This window comes from Crinia signifera, chromosome 2, assembly GCF_055691185.1.
Source record: "Crinia signifera chromosome 2, ASM5569118v1, whole genome shotgun sequence".
NCBI classification, from domain to species: domain Eukaryota; kingdom Metazoa; phylum Chordata; class Amphibia; order Anura; family Myobatrachidae; genus Crinia; species Crinia signifera.
The window spans coordinates 186,220,664-186,229,028 of record NC_139218.1 but is presented as its reverse complement, the minus strand read 5'-3'; the positions used below and the strand labels follow the sequence as shown (position 1 = coordinate 186,229,028).

Genomic DNA, 8,365 nt, shown 5'->3' with positions numbered 1-8,365 from the left:
TGCGGTGCGGGTGCACGAGCTGGAGGAAGCTGAAGCTTCCGCCCACAGTGTGTGTTTTTGAGCAGTGTCCCGTCCTCACATCCTTCATGTAATAACATGTATAGTGTTTTTTTACTTGGGAGATAACTTTTTTTTATAGACCACTGCTCATCGGTGACAACTCTGTGTCCATTGTTTTAGGTTAGGATAGTGCCGATGCCATCTTATTACCAGCATATCTATTGTCTTGTGTATTGTGAGGCTCCCAATGTTGTTTTAAATATTAATATTCAAATGACGTTACTATTACCAACAACAGAATGCAGAGGAGTAAGACGCTGGTGGGAGAATAACATAGTGTGCACAGTGAGGCACCATGCCCGAAGCATGGCGAGCCATGCAAGGGGACGTGATGCTACGTTTCAGTGTCCATGTCGACTGTGTCAAAATTCAGGACAAAAAAAAAGTGAAAAACCCTAATGTCAACCTTTTGACTGTCGACCTAATGCTTGTGTTGGCCTAATGACTTGTCAACCTAATCCATGTTAACCTTCAGTCATATCGACCTTCTTGCATGTCGACCTTCAGTCATATCGACCTTAATGCATGTCGACCTAGTTGCAGTCTACCCAATGATCCATACCCATAAGAACAAGGTGGTGCTGAGAATAAAGATAGGAGAAAAATAATTAAACAGCATAGACATGAAACCATTACAATGTTAAAAAGAAAAATCAAAACTATAACAATAAATTAAAATGTGAATTAAGAAAGAGAAACAAATTGACCAAATATGAACAAAATAAAGTAATAAACAGTATAAAAAAATACTTGCCCATCGACCAACCAGGACCTCTAACCAATCCACGGACAGAGCCAGCCAATCAGCAGGAAACAAAGATAGGAAAGACAGGGTGGAAGAAAAAGAAGATGGAGATAGAAGCTAGTTATTGTCGAGAAACAGAATCAGATGGTAATAGAAGGAGTATTTTGTAAGAGTTTAAGGGAGTTTGAAAGCAGCACTGAATTGCCAGCTTAGTGCGAGGGGGTTAAGGTCTGGATAAATTTGTTCCAGCAGTTAAATAATTCTGAAGTTAGTGATGCTTTATGTCAGGGGTGTCCAAACTTTTTGCGACGAGGGCCAGATTTGGTAAGGTGAAAACGTGAGGGGGCCGACCATTCAGCCTGACATTCTTTGAATCATTAATCACTTCAGAATGGTCCCCCACTATGCCCCCATTCACTTTATGTCCACCAGCGTGCCCCCCAATTCACTGTATGCCCCCCCTGCTTGCCCCCATTCACTGTATGTCCTCCACTCTGCCCCCTTCACATTATATTCCCCTGCCTGACCATCCTTCTCTGTATGTTCCCCAGCCTGCCCCTCAGTCACTGTATGTTCCCCACTCTGCACTCATTCACTCTGTCCCGTAGCTTGCCCAGGAGTTGATCGCACACTCACCCGAAAGCCGCCAAACACATCTCACTGTGGCTGCCGGCACCTTCTCACTGCTGCAGACAGCAAGGTAAAGGCACGCTAACCGGGACCTCACCTTTAGTGTCCTGTGCTGTGCATCCTGCATCTGATGCTCCACCCGCTTCTGGCTGGAGGCTGTGGGCCACTTGAAATGACGTCACGGGCCGCAGTTGGTCCCCGGGCTGGACTTTGGACATGCCTGCTTTATGTAGTAAGGTCTCTAACCAGTCCATGGTGAAAAAAAAAAGTTGTGAGGTCGCCATGTCCAAAGAAGGGGTTGAGGCCTGTATCCATTTTTGTAGGATGGCTTTTTTACCTACTGCTAAAATAAGTACAATAAGCTTTTTATCATATTTGGGGATATTGTGTTGATCCGCGATGTGGCCAAACAGTGCCCAGAATTCAGTACATTGAAATGATAATCGTAGAGCGGTTGTGGCATAATTGTGAAGTGTTTGCCAGAAGATGTGTATACGTGGGCACTGCCAGAGACAATGAAAAAGGTTCGGCATCTGGTGTGTGAAATTTAGAGCAGTCAGATCTCTCCGCAGTGCCCATCAAATAACAGCATTTAGGGGAAAAATAAGCTCTATGAAAAAGTTTATAATGCATTTCCTGATAGGAACTAGCAGGGATAAGTTTAGTCCAAAGGATTTGTAATATCTTAGGCTCATAGCTTAGATAATATTGATTGCAGATAATGGGTAGCTTGAAGATAAGAGAAAGCGTGGTGAGGGGGGAGATGAAACTGTTGCATAGCCTGATCAAATGTAAGTGGGACATTAGAGGTGTTAAGTAGATGTCGAAGACATGAAAGAATCCCTGAAGTACGCCACATCGTAAAAGGTGACATGGCCTTACCATTCTGGAACTTCAGGTTCCCAACCAACGGGAGAGATAGGCAGAAGTGTTTTAGAAGATTTTCTAGCTCGTCTCCAGGCATATACAGTATAGTAGAGGACAATAGAAGATTATCAAATTGGGGCATTTTAAGTTACAATGGAAGTACTTGTAAAAGAAAACAGTGAAAGGGGAGCACATAATTGTGGATATAGAGTGACATCAGTAACAACAGCAGAATTTATATATATATTGATTTTATATAGTGTGGCGAGCGCAGCAAGCCACCGAGCCCGAAGCGTGGCGAGCGGACGCGCATTACTTCACATGTATTCCGCCTGCGCTTGCCACACTATATAAAATCAACTCCACGCCGATGTGGATAGTGGGGGTATGAAAAGGTCGGAGGACGCGTACCGCTGCGCTCGCCACGCTTTGGGTTTGCGTTGATCGTGGCATTGTGTTAACAATGGGGGGGCATTTTACCTAATAATTAACCATCATGGGGGGTATACAATAAAAAATCGGGTCTGGGGGGCCATTTAACATTGGGTACAATGTAAAAATCGGGTCGGTCGCGTTGCGTCGCATGCGATTTTTACATTGTACAAGGAACGTCTAAAAAGCTAGAAAATCGGGTTCCATCGCATGCCTTAACTAGTGGCATGCGATAGAAAAATCAGGCGCCCAGATATTACACAAGTACCTTATTTTATGCTATTTTCCTCTTTCTCAAATATCAAAACGGGCATATTCCACCCGCAACCGTCTCCATATTGTACCATGGCGTCATTGACACCATCTTCCTCACTGAGGGGGTTATTTTGGTTCATTCTTTCTGATAAATTCCTTTTTAGATGGACAAAACCATGTGCACTGCAGGCGGGGCAGATGTTACTTATGCAGACAGAGTTAGATTCGGGTGGGGTTTTACTTCAAACTGATATCTGTATTGCAGTGTAAAAATAAAGCAGTCAGTATTTTCCCTGCACAGAAACAAAATAACTCACCCAAATCTAATTCTCTCTGCACATTTTACATCTGCCCCCCCCTGCAGTGCACATGGTTTTGTCCATCTAAGAAGGAATTTGACAGAAAGAGTGAACCAAAATTACCCCGAGTCTCTTACCGATGGGGATAGGGTCCTTACATGTGGTAGCCATATATTAAAGAAGGTTTTAATTTTTTTTTATATTTATCTGTGGACATCTCTATCCAGTCCATCTGGTATAGATACGATATTCTGGGTTTTAACAATGAGATTGTTAGTGTATTGGAGGCTCCCCATTGTGACAGTATCGTCTTCCGTGTTGTTGCAGCTATTTTAGCTATAAATGTACTTTGCACTTGTGTCAACTTATTCTGTATAGAAGTTGTGTTTATATCCCATAGAGCCCACTCTGGGGTGTGAGCTCTATCCTAATATTATAAATGTTTTGAATATATGCAGCTACTGTTCTCCAGTATCTTTGTACTTCCAGGCACTCATACATGCAATTATAGAAATCTGCTCCAGGGGCTGAACATTTGAAACAGTTTGTATCCATAGATACTCCCATTTGAAATTTCTTCTTTGTCTATAATTTGCCCTATGTAACAGCTTATATTGTATCTCCATGTATGATGCCGTCACTAAGTTCTTATACAAAGAAAAAGATAGAAACCAAGCGCTGATCCTATTCACAATTGGTGGGAGTAAGTTCAGGTAGGACCTTGTCTCGAACCGCCCCCAGAGTATATTTCTTCAGCTGTAACAACCTAATGGACCACACTGACCTTAGTGATGGTCCCTATGTACACATAGCGTTTCCTTTTACTCTTTTCATTCAGAGGTCATCTACTGCTTCAGAGGTTAAGGGTGGAGGTACTGACCTGAGTGTTGGTCCCTATGTTCACATAAGGGTTTTTTTTCGGAGCTCAGGTTCCACCAGATCACAACACCAGTACTGATAGCAGGTTTCTTTTTCCAAAAGTTTTATTGCTCCAAATAAAAAGTAAATCCAAACCAGATAAAAATAGTATTAAAAACTGCACAGGAGCCTTCACCAGGTGGAAAAAACAAAAAACATTGTAATCCTCCTCACCCGGGATGAGATTAGGATGGAATGTCCGCCCAGATGGAATAAGGCAAATGTTGATCCTTCCTGGTTCTGGCATCCTGATTACACCAACGCGTTTCTGACAGGGTCCTTCATCAGGGTGTAATTTCACTATGGTAGTTGAGGGTTTTTATACCCTAAGGTGAGTGTTTGTGGGAGGGATCACTGCCCTTCTCCTCACTGGTTGGGCATAAAACCCGGCAACTGATCATAGTTAAAAACTGCCTTTACACAGTACAAACAATAAAATTTACATGTATAACATCTATATCAAATGCCAAAATTTCATACTTCTTACAAATTCATAAAACAATATACAGTTTACATACACGGTATGTTTACATTTATATAACAACATCAAAGTCCATGACACAGTTTTCAAACATTCCCATAACTCCCGCGCACCCTCCGGGATCCTATCCCATCTGTGCCGGAAGTGACGTCTCGGCCGTGTCACTGACACGCAGACCCGGAAGTTGAGTAGCGGCTGTGAACCGCATCCCCTCTGTGTCTTATCCGTTCATCCTCCTGTGTATTAGGGGAGGATATTTGTTGATCCTCAATACTGCTGTGCATAGATGACCCTACTGTCCATAGTCCAAATGGCAATTTGTACTGCACGCAGTCGGAGGATCTCCCGGATGTTTGGACCACATGACTTCCGCTCTGTGACCCGCATCAATTGCACGGAGTGGAACGCAAGCTGCTGTCAGTGTGATAGAGCTGTCCCTCTGTGTTGTTAGTACTTGTCAGAGGCAGCGTATCATGAAAAAGATAAAAAACAATTGCATCAGTACAGCAGATCAAGGGTTCAACATATTGGAATATTTAGACAATATTTTTAGACAGCCATATTCTAAATATATTAGAATGCTATTATGGAGCATTACCCAAAGATTAATATTATAAGTAACAATGAATTAAAAGTTAGACAATAGGTCAAGGGATGAACAGACTAGGGCACATATTGTTTTTGGACAACCATCTTTAAACATATGTTATAAAGCAGATCTCATAAAGGGAAAGCATTTAATATGGCCACTCAGAGAAACCATTTTAATTTGAAATCCACATTGAGTCCTTGTGGAACCACTAAGTTCTTATTTATTCGAACAAATGCAGACAGTATAGTTTGTAAAGACGTCCCTGGGAGGTCCACACTCCATTTTGCCATTCCTGTCTGTGTGTCCTCCACCTGTAGATGTCTTTTAATCTGTGTGTATAATAAAGATGTTGTACATTTCTTATTTACTGCGTGACGTGTCATCAATTCCAAACCCCAGCTTAGTTCTTTATTTGATAAATCATTTAGTACATTAGTTACATAACTTCTTAATTGGAAATAACTAAACCATGGAATATGTGCCTCAGGATATTTCTCACTTAATTTCTCATAAGAGAGCATCGATAGATCTTTTGTATCCAAGTGTTACACTCGCCAGGGAGTGTTGGTGAAGAGCTGCTGAATGAAGTCACTCCAGGTAAGTATGCATTGGGTATCACTATGGTCGTCACAGGAGAGGTTCACCGATGATGATAACGGCACTTCATTTAGTGTAGATATTGATGTTTGTCTCTCTGACTGGTGACTTGCAGCTGTAGTGAGGAAGAAGCAATGCAGGTACCAATAGCAGGTAGATTGATCAGCAAGCATAGAAGACAATTAGAAAACCAGGTATTCTGATAGTGGATGCATTGTCCCGGACTGGACACTAGATTGCCAGGTGCTGAATTAGCAGACGTACTAAGAGAGCTTGGATAGCGGCTACTGATAGGACATCATTGTACTGACTGATTATTGTATCCAGGCTCCATGAATACTGTATATAGGCGGCGACTGTAGCTGATTTTTTTTTACCAAACACCACGCAGATACCTGCAGCCTACCCAGGAGTGAAGAGGCCTGTATCACATACTGCGGCGACCAGGGCCTGACTCACTTGGCTGTGCTTGACCGGCGCTGGACATGCACACTCACGGTGTCAGGGACAGGAGCACTGCACAGGGAATGAGCGGAGGTATGTCTCAAACCCTGAGTTGTGACAGTAGTAATATCACAGCTGATGGCCCATGGCAAAAGCATTTTCCTCCCTAACTAGTCAGGCCGGGGATTCTTTGGGAGGTTGATAACTTGTGCATAAAATAATATTGGGCCGATTCAGATTTACTCACTGGCCTGTGAATTTGCAGCCTGAGCAATTATCGAATGATTGCACATGCATGAGCCCCCTTGGTGCTTATAGTCCCCCAGCAAAGGTAATATTAAAATAACCTCAAAACGCCAATTGTTTTAATATTTTCTTTCTCCTGTCCTTCCCCTAGGGGCAGTGGCCATTAAACTGTTTTACATGGCCACCACCTCCCTGGGGCTTCCTGCAGCATATTCATATGTGATCACCTAGACTCGCAGGCAGAGGCGTAACTAGACACTTGTGGGCCCCATAGCAAAATTTTAAAAGGGGCCCCCCAGCATCTAGAAATCCATCCCAGTCTCTGTATTCTGTGACTGTATTCTCTGTGTCCTGTGACTTCCCCTTCTCTCGGGACTATGTAAAAACCGGACCGGACTACACTCCGGACCGCCGGACAGGACATCACAATCTGCAGTCCGGAGCTTGTAGGGTCCGGTCTGGGGGGTGTCTTGTCCAGGGGGGTTCCTGTGATAGCTATCACCAGGGACATGGGGAAGGGGTGATTAAAGCCTCCCTGTGTGGTCCGGACCGTCCGGTTTTTGCTACATGCCCGGACCATACAGGGAGGCTTTATTCTCCCCCTGCTCCTCTCCCTGGTGACAGGTGTGACAGGCAGCCCCCCCGGACAGGACACCCCCGGACAGGACACCCCCCGGACCGGAGGCTACAAGCTCCAAAATGCAGAGTTTGATGTCTGGTCCGGCAGTCCGGGGGTTTTGTCCTGGTCCGGTTTTCACCCATGCCCCCTTCTCTCTGAAGTGAATCCACTGGATCTCTCTGTGTCTGTACAATCCACACCTGCAGTCACTGTGTGCTGTGACTCCCTCAGCTCTCTAACTGTCTCTATCTAATCCCCTGGAGCAGTCTTTGTGTGGTTTGACTCCCAGGCTCTCTGGCTGTCTCTCTGTCCCATCCTCAGTCTCTGTTTCTCAACTTGTCTCTGTCATCTCTCTCTGACAGTCTCTATGTCCCATCACTCCTCTAGCTCTCTGTTTCTTCCAGCAACAGTCTCTGTGTCCAGTCTCCCCTATCACTCTCTGACTGTCTCTCCATTCCTTCCCTCCCCTAGCTCTCTCTAATGTCTGTTAGCAACAGTCTCTGTCTTAACTCCCCAATCTCTATCTCTGTCCTACACTCCCCAGTTTTCTGACTGCTCTGTCCTATCCCCAGTCTCTCTATTAAGGCTGCCCTGGCTCTCTCTCTCCTATCCTATAACCAGTCTCTAGTCACTATAGTGTTTCTGTACTGTCTCTCAGTGTGCCTCTAGTCTCTCCAAGCTCTTGTATCTGCTCACCTCCGTTCCGTTGCCAGCACACGCAGAGATGACACTTCCTGATTTATGCTGCGTGCATGCTGCTGTCTCCGTCCTGGCTCTGTTAATCCGCTGGGTCCCAGTGCCAGCAGATAGTTTACTTTTTATGTAGAAAGTCCCAGCTAGGCAGTGCAGCGTGACTGGGTGCAGGGGGAGCAGCGGGCCCTGGAAACAGCTCGGGCCCCATAGCAGCTGCACCCCCTGCACCCACGGTAGTTACGCCACTGCTCGCAGGGGTGTCAAACTCAAATTCATCGGGGGCCGCATCAGCAGTTTGGTCACCCTCAAAGGGCCGATTGTATCTGTAGGTCCCCCTGTATAATTATAATGCCATGACACCACAGGCTGCTCCCCCTGTATAATATAAAATGAATGCCATGACACCACAGGCTGCTCCCCCTGTATAATAATAATGCCATGACACCACAGACTGCTCCCCCTGTATAATATAATAAAAGTAATGCCA

General features: G+C 44.7%; 1 long non-coding RNA gene across 1 annotated transcript; it reads right to left on the bottom strand.

Annotated features, from left to right (window-relative positions):
* Nucleotides 1–4,253: 4,253 nt before the first annotated feature.
* LOC146060298 (uncharacterized) lies at nucleotides 4,254–8,109 on the bottom strand. The gene is made up of 2 exons (XR_014470411.1): nucleotides 7,882–8,109; nucleotides 4,254–5,991 (listed from the first exon to the last, which is right to left on the bottom strand). It is a non-coding gene; the product is annotated as an uncharacterized LOC146060298 (long non-coding RNA).
* Nucleotides 8,110–8,365: the final 256 nt, after the last annotated feature.